This window comes from Mobula hypostoma, chromosome 10 (genome assembly GCF_963921235.1).
Source record: "Mobula hypostoma chromosome 10, sMobHyp1.1, whole genome shotgun sequence".
NCBI classification, from domain to species: Eukaryota; Metazoa; Chordata; class Chondrichthyes; order Myliobatiformes; family Myliobatidae; genus Mobula; species Mobula hypostoma.
Genome location: NC_086106.1, coordinates 65,456,000 through 65,471,512, shown reverse-complemented (window position 1 = coordinate 65,471,512; position 15,513 = coordinate 65,456,000). Strand labels below are relative to the sequence as shown.

General features: G+C 42.6%; 1 protein-coding gene across 2 annotated transcripts in view; it reads right to left on the bottom strand.

The window, feature by feature from the left end:
- Positions 1-15,513, bottom strand: part of pcdh19 (protocadherin 19) — a 187,311-nt gene that overhangs the window by 4,849 nt on the left and 166,949 nt on the right. The gene's annotated exons all lie outside the window — the stretch shown is intronic.

Genomic DNA, 15,513 nt, shown 5'->3' with positions numbered 1-15,513 from the left:
TCCATGCATTGCTTAGCTTTGCACTTTTGCTGACCATGTTTATGTTAAGTGCAGAACCTTGTGCTGTAAGTGATATCATCATATTCTCCAAGGACCTTGATTAATTCTTTAAAGATTAAGGCCTTTCGGACGATCTGTTGATTTAGCAAGGATCCCCAAGATGGGAAACATGAAGTACAGCCCACTGCAGCAGAGTGTGGGATAACACTCGGTACAGGTTTGCTGATGCCCCAAGCTAACTATTTAGAGAATAACTGGCAGAGACACGAAGTTGAACAGATTCAAAGTTGCACCTGCTAGCCCTTTGTAAATATCATAGATTCATATCTTCTGTGTAAAAGGGTCTAGGAACAGTTGCTGACTTTTCATCAGGATTGGCTAAACTGAAGAGAAAACTGATTTCAGATAAAGCTGCTCACAGCTGGAAAGATCTTCAACCTAGTTCAAGGGAATGAGATCAAGCATACCTCCCACTGACACTAATTTAATGATTTGAGTTTCAGCATTCACAACACCAAGGTTTTTGCAAGATCCAAACTGGCCCTGTCTTGAATTATTACCTACAATAAATATTATATAAGTAAAGAGAAATTTCTCAGGCTAGGATTTATCTTCTCCATACATTCCATCTTTCAAGTGCAACAATGCAAAATAAGAAACAATGGGATCCTTTTCTTCAAAAAAGTTGATTACCAACAGAACACAGTAGTTACCATTAATTAGTCAATTAATGGCCATTGTATGCAAAAATTGATAAAGAATTTTTAAACATGGAATAGGCAAGTCCTGCATGCAATCATATGAACATACAAATTTGGAATCAGAGTAGGCCACTCGGCCTCCTAAACTTGCTCTATCATTTTAATTTCAACTCTACATTCCTGTCTACGCTCAATACCTTCACATCCATTTAGTTATCAAGGATCTGTCTACTTCAATCTTTAAAGTATTCAAAGACACTAATTTCATCAGCTTTGGTACTCATCCCGAGGTAAAATGACAGCAGCTAACACTTACGCTGCATTTTATTATACGGGGAAAAACTCATTTCCATCTTTGTCAATGTAAATTGGAGCCGATAGTTGCAACTTGTAACTACCGAGAACCATCAGTGCAATGAACTGGCATGCTGCTGGTTTGTTCTACTCCTTCCAGTTTAAAGGAACACTGGTAATATCTAGACATTTGACTGGAGACACAAGAAACTTCAGGTGCTGGAATCTAGAACAAACAAAAACTGCTGGAGGCACTCGGCAGATCAGAGAGCATCTGTAGTGGGAAAATAACATTCGATGCTTCTGACCGAGACACTTCATCTGGACTGAAGGGGAAGCAGTGAGAGAGGGTCTCATAGAACTCCTGTAGAAGAGGAGAAAAATGGATTCAAAGTGGGCATACCTTGAACAGACTCCACAGTGGATAGGGATTTCATCTGGACTGGTCCAGGTGAAGGGTCACAAATAAACATCAACTGTTCATTTCCCTCGACAGATACTGCCTGACCAATTGAGTTCCTCCAGCAGTTTGTTTCTTGCACTTAATATACCTTTAGAGTGAGTGTATGCTGCTCAAACACTTTCTAACATCCATCCAGAACTCTTTTTTCAGCATTTAGCTGTAGAAGTTTATGTGCAATTGCCATCTAGCTGGTGGCATTGCTGATAGCAATCCACTGATGGAGGCATTTTTATAGACTGCGTAGAATGTGTGGAGCCTGCTCCCATAGTGGCTTCAAAAATAACACTTCCAAACTGAACTTCCCTGATAAATAACCATAGATTCACGTTTTCTAAGGCTGTCATAAGTGATAGCCAGGAAGGTCTTCAGCAATACTCTTGTGGCTGCAATGCTGCCTATGTTGAGGTTGTAATGTTCTCAACTTCTTTGCCCACTGCAAAACATCCTAATTGTTCCCCACCACATCAGAGAGGCCATCTTTATGTGATTTCATTTACTTTGATTTCAGTGATGGCAGCCTGGGTACTGGAACCTTCCAGCACTGTTGGGTTTATAATGAAAATAGGCAGCCAATGACTGAACTGTGTCATAAAGGCACTCCTTAATAAACTAGATCTTTCCATGAACAGGAAATGAATTGAATTGAATCGACTTTATTTCTTACATCCTTCACATACATGAGGAGTAAAAATCTTTACATTACGTCTCTGTTAATGTTTCTATTCCCTCATTGTTGAGGTGGCTGCATATAATCTGATAAAACGCACTTCCTCCCTGGTTTTTCACATTTGTTTTCACTCCTACCAGAGTAGCTGAGCACTGATACAAAGGCCTTGCAAATATTAGTATCATTGTGGAAAATGCCATTGGTCTAGCAACAATGACATTTCAGAGCCTGGGAAACTCAGCTGGTGTTGTTATGGCATATTCTGGAGATATGCAATATAGAAAATGTTAATTTCAACAGCAACCAGTCTTCAGGTATGAATACGGATTGCAGATTGAATTTACATTGCAGCTCAGAACAATGGCCTTCTTGGAGCTGTAGACTGGGGTTGGATGCAAACCAAGAAGCACCCTATTGACCTGAGATGTCTGCATATGCATGAATGTAACATTCAATCTAATCTAGGGTGTCTGGAGTGTTAATGTGAATATCTAGGTGTTTAAAAATTACATGCAACTCAAAGGAAACATTGCCAACCCAAAATATTGAAGTAAACAATGTCATTGTAACCATTGAAACTGTATTGAGGTACCATTGATCTTAAGGATATAAAAATGTGATGTGCTTCGAGTTTATGAGCCTCTTCTTCCAAGAGTGTCTCTAGTATGATGCCCACTTGTTTTGCTGAATAAAGATATCCACCAGCTTCAGCGTCCCTCTGATGACTTCGACCACAGTCACAACAGGTGACAAGAATTTAGTATTGTGTTCGGTGTGCTGCATCATCTATCCGTCTTCAGGAAGCAGTTGGTGCTGAAGAAAGACAAACTATGAGTCCTTAAACCCGAAATCCTGCGGAAGAGCAGGGAGACGAAAGCTACTAAAAATATGTCCCTGTTTAGCATAGACAATAGGCACAGTCCTCATGGAGATAAGGGACTCCCTATGAAAGAAATGGTTTTCATAAGAAAGCTGAGATAGTCCCCAAAGCAAACAAAATACCATCTCCACTTTCCAATTGTTTCCAACAATACAGACACCACTAGGCAAGTGGAGTAGACCAGGAGACACTTAATAAAACTTGTTGGTTCATAGCTTCTTCTGCTTTGATTCTAGGACATTAATAAATGAATCCTTGATCAAATACTAAAATGACTTGTTACTGCTCTTTCAGATGGTCTGTAGCTCAATGTGACATTTCTGTGCAAATCTGAAATTTACTGGTGCATTACTTGGCTAACTGGGGATTCTCACACCTGGAGGTGATTACTGTGGCCAATTCTTGCTCAACTTCCCTGTAGGATGATCATTCAAGTGTCCTGCCATCTTCCAGAAGAGAACATCCCTCCTGGCCTCCATATCTGATACCAGAATTTCAATATTACATTGTTTAAATCTGGGCACTCTCTCACCCACCTTTGAAACTTGCTGCTCCTCCCTGGCAGCCAATGTGTCTGTTGCAGCTATCTTGTTGCCATGCCAAGCGTGCCTTTAATAGCTGGTGCTCATCTCCCAACCTGGCACATCAGACTATTAGCAGCTGCAGAAATTCCAGATCAGTGCAGAGTGTACACCACACTAATGGACTTTTCATTCGATGATGGTTTCTCACAGGGACCTGAATGAGCATTATCACTATGCACAGCCAGTTTTGGTGCACCAAAAAAAGAGACAAATCCAACTCTAAGGCAAATCTTTGAAATATCATCAGCTCAAAGTCTGCAAGGCTCAGTTACATAGTGGGTTGAATTGTTTGAAGTTGCCTCCAGCATTACACACAGAATTAACCCATTAATTGCAGCTCTGAAACATTGTTTCAAAATAAATTTGATAATCCAATAAATTCAAATGTAGTTAAAGTAAGTTTACCATGCAATATGATTTAAAGCTCTCAAACTGTCAGCCCTTGATTAATTTAAACCACATTCCTCTCAGTGAGGAGGCAGCAGCTGAAGGAATGAGAGAATGGGCTGTGTTAAAATTTCATTGCTGTTACCACCTCCCTAATGGCACTGCTCTCCAGCCATCAGAGGAGGTGATTACACAGAACAAATATCTGAGATCTTATTTGAGTTGCAATGGGAAAGGTACGGGTTACAAAGGAGAAAAGCCAACAAGTGGCCAGGGTGGAGGGTGGAAGGGAATGGTGATTCTGTGTATTGGAAGCCTGATTAGTGAGTAAGGATAATGAAGAATTAGAAAGATCAGAAGGGCAAAGAAAGTTGGTGACTTGAAAACTAGGGGCAACTGAGTATTGGAAGAGTTCGGATTGGTTGAGGGTTGAATGGGCAGAGATCTGGCAGGGACTAGAGTAGTAGCTATCAGTCTGGGATTGGAGGATGGGAACAGTCCAAGACTGAAAGGCTGTTGATCAGTCTAGAAACTTGCGGGCAGAGCTTAGGAGGATGACGGCGCCTAACGGTGACTCCTTTGCTTGCAACTTCGGAAACAGCCCTATTTCTATTTTTAGGAAGAGGTGCAGTCGACGTTTCAGGCCGAGACCCTTCGTCAGGACTAACTGAAGGAAGAGTGAGTAAGGGATTTGAAAGTTGGAGGGGGAGGGGGAGATCCAAAATGATAGGAGAAGACAGGAGGGGGAGGGATGGAGCCAAGAGCTGGACAGGTGATAGGCAAAAGGGGATACGAGAGAATCATGAGACAGGAGGTCCGGGAAGAAAGACAGGGGCGGGGGGACTCAGAGGATGGGCAAGAGGTATATTCAGAGGGACAGAGGGAGAAAAAGGAGAGTGAGAGAAAGAATGTGTTCATAAAAATAAGTAACAGATGGGGTACGAGGGGGAGGTGGGGAAGTCAATGTTCATGCCATCAGGCTGGAGGCTACCCAGACGGAATATAAGGTGTTGTTCCTCCAACCTGAGTGTGGCTTCATCTTTACAGTAGAGGAGGCCGTGGATAGACATGTCAGAATGGGAATGGGATGTGGAATTAAAATGTGTGGCCACTGGGAGATCCTGCTTTCTCTGGCGGACAGAGCGTAGATGTTCAGCAAAGCGGTCTCCCAGTCTGCGTCGGGTCTCGCCAATATATAAAAGGCCACATTGGGAGCACCGGACGCAGTATATCACCCCAGTCGACTCACAGGTGAAGTGTTGCCTCACCTGGAAGGACTGTTTGGGGCCCTGAATGGTGGTAAGGGAGGAAGTGTAAGGGCATGTGTAGCACTTGTTCCGCTTACACGGATAAGTTCCAGGAGGGAGATCAGTGGGGAGGGATGGGGGGGACAAATGGAGAAGGGAGTTGTGTAGGGAGCGATCCCTGCAGAATGCAGAGGGGGGGGGGAGGGAAAGATGTGCTTAGTGGTGGGATCCCGTTGGAGGTGGCGGAAGTTACGGAGAATAATATGTTGGACCCGGAGGCTGGTGGGGTGGTAGGTGAGGACCAGGGGAGCCCTATTCCTAGTGGGGTGGCGGGAGGATGGAGTGAGAGCAGATGTACGTGAAATGGGGGAGATGCGTTTAAGAGCAGAGTTGATAGTGGAGGAAGGGAAGCCCCTTTCTTTAAAAAAGGAAGACATCTCCCTCGTCCTAGAACTCCTCTGTTTTTGTGGATATTTGAGAAGAAAAAGCATTTTAGGATGTATATTGTATCCATTTCTCTGACGTTAAATGTACCTTTTGAAACCTATTGAATGAGTAGACGTGCTATGCTAGGTCGATGAGATTAGGTGCGTATTGAAGAATTGGGACAGTGTCATTTGAAGAGAAGTGGCAGCAGACAGTTGATAGGTGAAGAGCTGGTCAGCATATAACCATTACAGCATGGAAACAGGCCATCTCGGCCCTTCTAGTCCGTGCCGAACTCTTACTCTCACCTAGTCCCACCGACCTGCACTCAGCCCATAACCCTCCATTCCTTTCCTGTCCATATAGCTGTCCAATTTAACTTTAAACAACAACATCGAACCTGCCTCAACCACTTCTGCTGGAAGCTCGTTCCAACCAGATGGGGGGTTGGGGCAGGTAGCGATAAGACTGAAAATTTTGGGATGACTTGATGAAGAATATGGGAGTTGGAGGTAGTGATGTCAGGGGATTGGTACTTGGCGAGGATGATCAACATCTCTACACAATGCAATCAGTCTTCAATTTTACTCTTCAATTGTTCATTGAAAGTGAATCATGTCACCTATTAAAAGAAACACAGCACTCCTATTGCTATATAGGCTGCTCTCAGTTTGGATTGGTCCCAGTTACACACTGAGATGAGAAGAACGATTGATTTGGTGGTCAGTTCTTGGTATTCAGTAACAATAATTAAGTACAATGCAACACTACCACTAAAACAGTCCAAAGCCCTTAACATTCCCACACATGAAGGAAGTAAGACAGAATATCAATACACAACAACATCTTTCTTTACAGCTCCTGGAATACTGAGAAATACCAATATACTTGTTCTGATGATGGATCATTGGTCTGAAATGTTACTGTGTTTTGTTCTCAATAGCCACTGGCCGACCTACTGGGTATTTCTCGCACTTTCATTTTTTCACTCTTGGTATACTGTGTTCAGTGTCCAACTCTGCAAACACACGTTAATTACTAGGCAATCATGAGTACCCATTAAACCACATGGAATAATGTATCCTAATATCACTAAACAATTTTCCCACGGGAACATAACAACATAAAACTACTGTTATTGTATACAGAGAGACAATTCCAAAACCAGATTTCAAAATATATCTGCAAACTATGTTAAAAATATGACAAACCACATTACAGACTCTGGTGAATTCACGTGCCATAACAAAACTATTGAGACATCAGGGACATTATTACGATGTTCTTCACAGAAGTGTTTTGGAATGACGTATTGATGGATGTCACCACGTGTATTATAAATAAATAGGGCTCTGGTATTCTGCAAGCATGATGAATGATTTTAAACGAATCTCACAAATTAACAAAAATACGTGTTTTAACTTGGATTGTTTATGTGACACACTGCACATAAAATCAGCGGTAATTAAAACACCACTACATGAGAGACAGAATAAAGAATGAGGCTGAAGGATTCAGGCCTTTAAGCATTAAAGCAAACATAAGTTATGGATTGCCACTTAAATCACACGAGAAGTTACATTTTGAACAAACTTCGCTCTCTCTAAATAAGTTCTCACAATCTCTAAAGAAATTGGTAGTAATAATATTAAATTGATATCCGTTACTTAGACATAGGAAAACAAAATACAATCTTGTGGCTGATAAGAAGTACTCACTGTAAAACAATGTGTTATTAAGTTCCAAAGATCCTGTAAATTTCAGAAAGCCATATGGATCCTCTATACACTAAAAAGTGACTGCTTGCTCAAAGAATGTAATTTGATGAAATAAGACTTTGTTTAAGTCTGAAAGGAAAAGTTTAGGCAAAAGTTTAAAATGCTTCTAGAGATCCACTTGAAACATGGCATCAATTTGTAGGAAAAAGTGATTGAATGATGCAAATTAATTGCTTATTTAGCAGCGGTTAGATACATTCATGGAGGTATTCAAAATAATAAGAAAGTCACTCCAGCTTTTCATGAGATATTTTAAGAAGTGCTAGTATCTCTTGGGTAGGCACCAAGTATCACAGGCTGGGATTATCATTTATAAAAAAGTACTATGTTAAAACAGGCATGGTCTAATGAATAGAAGTGTTAGAGTATTATGCATATGAGAAGATCCTGAGAAACATGATCAAGGTTCATTTGTAATGAACCTTTGTAAGTGTGCAGCTACATTGAAAAAGAGCTATCAAAAGACACAGTCACCATGGTAACAAGATGCCTCCACTGTTCAAATTTCGTTGCTTACAGGCAGTACCCACACAATCTGGGAGTGCCAGTATTTTGACTATTAACTGGTCACCTTGGCACCGCCCAATTTATCAAATTTCAAGTCCTTTTAATTGCAGGTTGAGCTTTAATGATGCCATTATCTGGCTTCCCTCTCAAGCCAATTTAGTGGCAAGAGAAGCTGGGACTAGAACAAACAAAAAAAAAGTGGATTTTCACCTTTATAAATGCTCCTTGTGTGACCAAGAATACTCCTCTAGGCTCCGCATGCCTTCTCTGCATTGGGTCTCCTACCAATTGTCCTGATTACAAGATCCTACTGAGCCCTGATGGAACTACTTACCTCAATGGTGCGGGTAGATGTCTTGAGTCTTTGCTGTCTACACTCATTGCTCACACTCATCCACTGCCACTTCCACTTTCTATCGCATGCGGCTCTTTTTGCTTCTGCCTATCACCTGCCAGCCTGCAATGCTATTTCCAATCTCCACTCCTCTACTGCTGATCACTTCCCTTCAGCAGGGTCCACCCATCAGTTGCTAGCTCTTGATCCACCCCTTCCCTTTACCTTTTTATACCAGCTATCACTCTTCTACCTTTCAGTCTAGATTAAATTAATTCCTAAAACATTGACTATTTCTTTCCTTCCACATTTGCTGCCTGACTACTGTTTTCTCCCAGCATTTTGTTCGTTGCTCTCACTGATTGATTGAGATACAGTGTGGAGTAGGCTCTTTCAGACCTTCAAGCCCTGCCACCGGTAATACCCCGATTTATTCCCAGGTTAATCATGGGACAATTTACAATGACCAGTTAACTTATCAACCAGTATGCCTTTGGAATGTGGAAGGAAACCAGGGCACCCAGAAGCCCATGTGATCACGGGGAGAACATACAAACTCCTTACAGGCAGTGACAGGAATTGAACCCTATAGCTGGTACTGTAAAGCATTGTGCTAACCATTACACTACCATGCCACCCCAAGCTTACCACTGAGGTCGGTGCAAGCACCTGGCCTGATCAAAATTCAGGATTAGGCTCATTATTTGGCTAAATTACCATTAGATAAGCAGTTGAACATTATAAAGGACAAATTTACTCAAGTAATCCTATGCTTGGTGCATGCATAAACACATTGTAAAGGAAAACAACAGGAATTCTGCAGATGCTGGAAATTCAAGCAACACACATCAAAGTTGCTGGTGAACACAGCAGGCCAGGCAGCATCTCTAGGAAGAGGTGCAGTCGATGTTTCAGGCCGAGACCCTTCGTCAGGACTAACTGAAGGAAGAGTGAGTAAGGGATTTGAAAGTTGGAGGGGAGGGGGAGATCCAAAATGATAGAAGACAGGAGGGGGAGGGATGGAGCCAAGAGCTGGACAGGTGATAGGCAAAAGGGATACGAGAGGATCATGGGACAGGAGGTCCGGGAAGAAAGACAAGGGGCGGGGGGACCCAGAGGATGGGCAAGGGGTATATTCAGAGGGACAGAGGGAGAAAAAGGAGACTGAGAGAAAGAATGTGTGTATAAAAATAAGTAACAGATGGGGTACGAGGGGGAGGTGGGGCACTAGCGGAAGTTAGAGAAGTCGATGTTCATGCCATCAGGTTGGAGGCTACCCAGACGGAATATAAGGTGTTGTTCCTCCAACCTGAGTGTGGCTTCATCTTTACAGTAGAGGAGGCCGTGGATAGACATGTCAGAATGGGAATGGGATGTGGAATTAAAATGTGTGGCCACTGGGAGATCCTGCTTTCTCTGGCGGACAGAGCGTAGATGTTCAGCAAAGCGGTCTCCCAGTCTGCGTCAGGTCTCGCCAATATATAGAAGGCCACATCGGGAGCACCGGATGCAGTATATCACTCCAGCCGACTCACAGGTGAAGTGTTGCCTCACCTGGAAGGACTGTTTGGGGCCCTGAATGGTGGTAAGGGAGGAAGTGTAAGGGCATGTGTAGCACTTGTTCCGCTTACACGGATAAGTGCCAGGAGGGAGATCAGTGGGGACGGATGGAGGGGACGAATGGACAAGGGAGTTGCGTAGGGAGCGATCCCTGCGTACTGACCTCTACCTTGCCGAGGCACAGCGACAACTCGCGGATACCTCCTCTTATTTAGCCCTCGATCGTGACCCCACTAAGGAGCACCAGGCCATTGTCTCCCACACCATCACCGACTTTATCCGCTCAGGGGATCTCCCATCCACTGCTACCAACCTTACAGTTCCCACACCTCGCACTTCCCGTTTCTATCTCCAACCCAAAACCTGCCTGTCCTGGCCGACCTATTGTCTCAGCTTGTTCCTGCCCCACCGAACTCGTTTCTGCATACCTCGACACGGTTTTAACCTCCCCTGTTCAATCCCTTCCTACCTATGTTCGTGACACTTCTCACGCTCTTAAACTTTTCGATAATTTTAAGTTCCCTGGCCCCCACCGCTTTATTTTCACCATGGATGTCCAGTCCCTATATACTTCCATCCCCCATCAGGAAGGTCTCAAAGCTCTACGCTTCTTTTTGGATTCCAGACCTAATCAGTTCCCCTCTACCACCACTCTACTCCGTCTAGAGGAATTAGTCCTTACTCTTAATAATTTCTGCTTTGGCTCCTCCCACTTCCTCCAAAGTAAAGGTGTAGCTATGGGCACCCGTATGGGTCCTAGCTATGCCTGCCTTTTTGTTGGCTTTGTCGAACAATCTATGTTCCGTGCCTATTCTGGTATCTGTCCCCCACTTTTACTTTGCTACATCGACGACTGCATTGGCGCTGCTTCCTGCACGCATGCAGAGCACGTTGACTTTATTAACTTTGCCTCCAACTTTCACCCTGCCCTCAAGTTTACCTGGTCCATTTCTGACACCTCCCTCCCCTTTCTAGATCTTTCTGTTTCTGTCTCTGGAGACAGCTTATCCACTGATGTCTACTATAAGCCTACTGACTCTCACAGTTATCTGGACTATTCCTCTTCTCACCCTGTCTCTTGCAAAAATGCCATCCCCTTCTCGCAATTCCTCCGTCTCCGCCGCATCTGCTCTCAGGATGAGGCTTTTCATTCTAGGACGAGGGAGATGTCTTCCTTTTTTAAAGAAAGGGGCTTCCCTTCCTCCACTATCAACTCTGCTCTTAAACGCATCTCCCCCATTTCACGTACATCTGCTCTCACTCCATCCTCCCGCCACCCCACTAGGAATAGGGTTCCCCTGGTCCTCACCTACCACCCCACCAGCCTCCGGGTCCAACATATTATTCTCCGTAACTTCCGCCACCTCCAACGGGATCCCACCATGAAGCACATCTTTCCCTCCCCCGCCCCTCTGCATTCCGCAGGGATCGCTCCCTACGCAACTCCCTTCTCCATTTGTCCCCCCCCATCCCTCCCCACTGATCTCCCTCCTGGCACTTATCCGTGTAAGCGGAACAAGCGCTACACATGCCCTTACACTTCCTCCCTTACCACCATTCAGGGCCCCAAACAGTCCTTCAAGGTGAGGCAACACTTCACCTGTGAGTCGGCTGGAGTGATACACTGCGTCCGGTGCTCCCAATGTGGCCTTTTATATATTGGCGAGACCCGACGCAGACTGGGAGACCGCTTTGCTGAACACCTACGCTCTGTATGCCAGAGAAAGCAGGATCTCCCAGTGGCCACACATTTTAATTCCACATCCCATTCCCATTCTGACATGTCTATCCACGGCCTCCTCTACTGTAAAGATGAAGCCACACTCAGGTTGGAGGAACAACACCTTATATTCCGTCTGGGTAGCCTCCAACCTGATGGCATGAACATCGACTTCTCTAACTTCCGCTAATGCCCCACCTCCCCCTCGTATCCCATCTGTTACTTATTTTTATACCCACATTCTTTCTCTCAGTCTCCTTTTTCTCCCTCTGTCCCTCTGAATATACCCCTTGCCCATCCTCTGGGTCCCCCCGCCCCTTGTCTTTCTTCCCGGACCTCCTGTCCCATGATCCTCTCGTATCCCTTTTGCCTATCACCTGTCCAGCTCTTGGCTCCATCCCTCCCCCTCCTGTCTTCTCCTATCATTTTGGATCTCCCCCTCCCCCTCCAACTTTCAAATCCCTTACTCACTCTTCCTTCAGTTAGTCCTGACGAAGGGTCTCGGCCTGAAACGTCGACTGCACCTTTTCCTTGAGATGCTGCCTGGCCTGCTGCGTTCACCGGCAACTTTTACATTGTAAAGGAATATGTGTTAATAATTATCCATAACAATCCACTCAATTGATTGACATAAGGAAACCTAAGATGCCCTTTGAAGTGGAATATGATATTAACTGATCAGCATAAATGTAATGTTCTTTATCTGAAAAACTTGATAGTTGAGAGCATGGTTATTGCAAAGCCTCAGTTGAAATTCTAGTTTGAATAATGTTCACATCAAAAATACAAGTAATTGTAAGACAATTAACAGAATAATTGATTTAATAATAACATCTCATTACAAGTGACCCAGCACCAAGGGAACACTACTCCATTCACATATGACACATTCGGTTACTGAGCTTTGTCGAGAGACTATCAATCACGGTATTGTATTTTTTTCTAAATTGTAATGAAAACACTTCTGCTGAAGTGCTTCTGTGAACATAACTAAATCAGGGAAGCTTATGATGCAGTTGATGTGCCAATTTTTAATCCTGAGGACAGCCTTTTAGAGAGATTTTGATTGGAGATGAGCTGCCTCCTTTCAGATGGAAGAACACTTAAGACTTGATATGAGATACTACTTGGTTATACTGTGACCATTTCATGTCCTACATGCACTGCCCGAGGTGGACATTAACAGTAGGACTATGCAAAGTACTAGAGAATAGTTCTCAGATTGTTGCTGAATGCTGCCTGTGCCAAAAGTACGAATTAAGCCATTGTCACTCTTCAAACACCTGCTCTCAAAGTTTGATAACAAATATGAAAAAATTTGTAATAAATATATTTAATTTTGTTGTATTTTGAGTGATTCCTCCTGCGATTCTTCAAGGTCCAAGATTTTTTAAAAATTACATTTTATCTTGGATCATCATAACCTTTTTGAGCAGAGATCTGAATTATAGATACACTTTTTCCCAAGCAGACACTCCTTGTCTGTGCTGCATTGCAGAGTCGTTAGCATCATTGTCAATTCTGCACTTTTATTATAATGGTGAATACATTCAGGATCAGTAAATGCCAGTAAAATCGGTAAGCTTATAGTGATGTAGCAAGTAATATACTGGGTCAGGGTTCATGAATAATTTGAGATGTAATATGTACCAGACATTGTATACTTCGGTGATATAGATTACTTTGAGCCCATAGAACTTCAAATACTCCAACACCGAAGGCAAAATTGGTTTACACAGGATAGATCAGGCATAAAATGCTTTGCCACAAGGAATAATGGAAGTTGATATTGTAACAACTTTTAAAAGGGAATTTGGAAGCATTTTTGAAAGACACGAAGCACCACTCAAAGTTAGTTTTTAATTGATTTTAAAAAAAAGCCATCATAGATACATGCAGGTAGAACGACCTCCTTCAGTGCAGCAAACCTTAGTGCTTTAATATTATTGTGGACTAATTGCCATAATTAACCAATAACTATATTATTATTGTGCCTTGTCAGAATAGAAGTTCAAATGTCTGCTGTTTTACAGTCTCGCAAATCCTGTACAGGTCCACAGTCCCTTATCTGAAATCCTTGGGGCCAGTTGCATTTCGGAATCCAGAAATTTTCAGATTTCAGACCCCCCCGCCAATACCCATATGCTCAAGTCCCCTTATTTAACCTGTCTCAGTTGGTGGACTTTAGGACCCAGTGACTCACCAAACCTACGCACATCCTCCTGTATACTTTAAATCATCTCTAAGTTACTTATAATACCTAATACAATGTAAATGCCTTGTAAGTAATTGTTATACTGTATTGTTTAGGGAATAATGACAAGAAGAAATTTTACTTCCAACAAAAACAGTCAATAAAACATAAAAATATACAGCTTCAAACGAACAGAATCAAACATATGGTAAATGACTTATTGGAATAAATGTAGAACATCACTATAAAACTTCAGTAATTTGTCTTTCTGTTTATTTAAATCAGATAGTGGTAGTTCCCACACTACTTTCTTCAGTAAGACGCTGCACAGAGCCACCATGATCGAGCTTCTGCAATAACTCCACTTTCTCCATTATTGATACAGAAAATTCCTTCTCTTTTTCTCATTGTTACCCATAGGGGTATCTGCAGCTCTTTTTGACATTATCACGGTGAAATTAAACACCAAGTCAACAGTGAACACAAAATATCAGCGAACAGCAAATGCACGTGTAACCAGTACAAGCGCTGAGCCACATTTGACGTCTGGCAGCCTCTGCTAGTGCTGCCACGTCACACTTGAGTGACGTCAGTTGTTGGCGAGAAAAACTTCCGTTTTCGGAGCTTTTTGGATTTCAGAATTTCGGATAAAGGAATGTGCACCTGTGTTATAATTCTGAAAATACAGGAATGAACAAATGTGAAAAAGTGATGACAAACTGCTCCCATTATTAGCCGATTCCATGTTTTTTTACACCTATGTGACAGAGACAGAAAGACAATTTATGTGACAGATCAAATTTAGTTTAGGGTTGATCTGTACTGAATTAGATCTCTCCTGGCAATGGCATTGTACCTTGGGCCTGAAGGAGTTGAAGTTGAAAAATATCAAACCACTGTTTGACACACATGCTATGCTCTGCAGTAGAGGAGAAAACCAATGGGAATTCACAGCTTGCCTTTTCTGCATCATTGTGATTTGCAGAGTTTAGAAATGCCAATAGGTGACAGGAAATTCTGTGGCAGCAGTGGATGGAGAATATCTACCAGATTCATACACTTTTACCCAAAAGTGACAAGTTCACCATGGAAGTAGGATGGGGAAAGCAGAACATCTCATTCCAGAAGGCCAAATATGCAATTCGTGTAAATAAACAATGAGCTCTTAACAAAGGTCAACCTCACAACTCAGCTGTATTTTCTGCTAACAGCAGGGGTTAAAGCGAGCAGAACGAAGAATAGCCTCTGCTAAGAGAGACAGTACAGCCATCACTTTACCAGGTTTCAATCATTATTAGATAGAAACGTCTTCTCCTTTCTAACAACTATAATAAAGCCCATCAGTATAATGTATTTAATCAGCCGAGTTCTGAGCACAAGTACAGAGTCCAGCAATTAGTAATAGATGATTCAACTCATTCACAACTAGGTAACCGGAGAGGATTAAATGAGTCACTCAATAGCTAGTAAATTCAACGACTGAGATTAAGATATAGTCTAAGTCCCAAGCCTCTTTAACAATTGAATTAGACATGCACTATATATATATTACACACAAGTGAGATGCTAATTTACCAGGATGATTAACAACCTGATAAATGCAGAATTATATCCAATACATAAAGAACAAAAAACTGAAATTCAGTGACCTAGAAATTCAAGTGCCAAACAAATGTCTTTATGTAGAATGCAATTGATCTGAAGTTCAAAATCAATTGCAAAACAATCAGTATTGTCATGTGAAATAGAATCACCGACCTCTATTCAAATG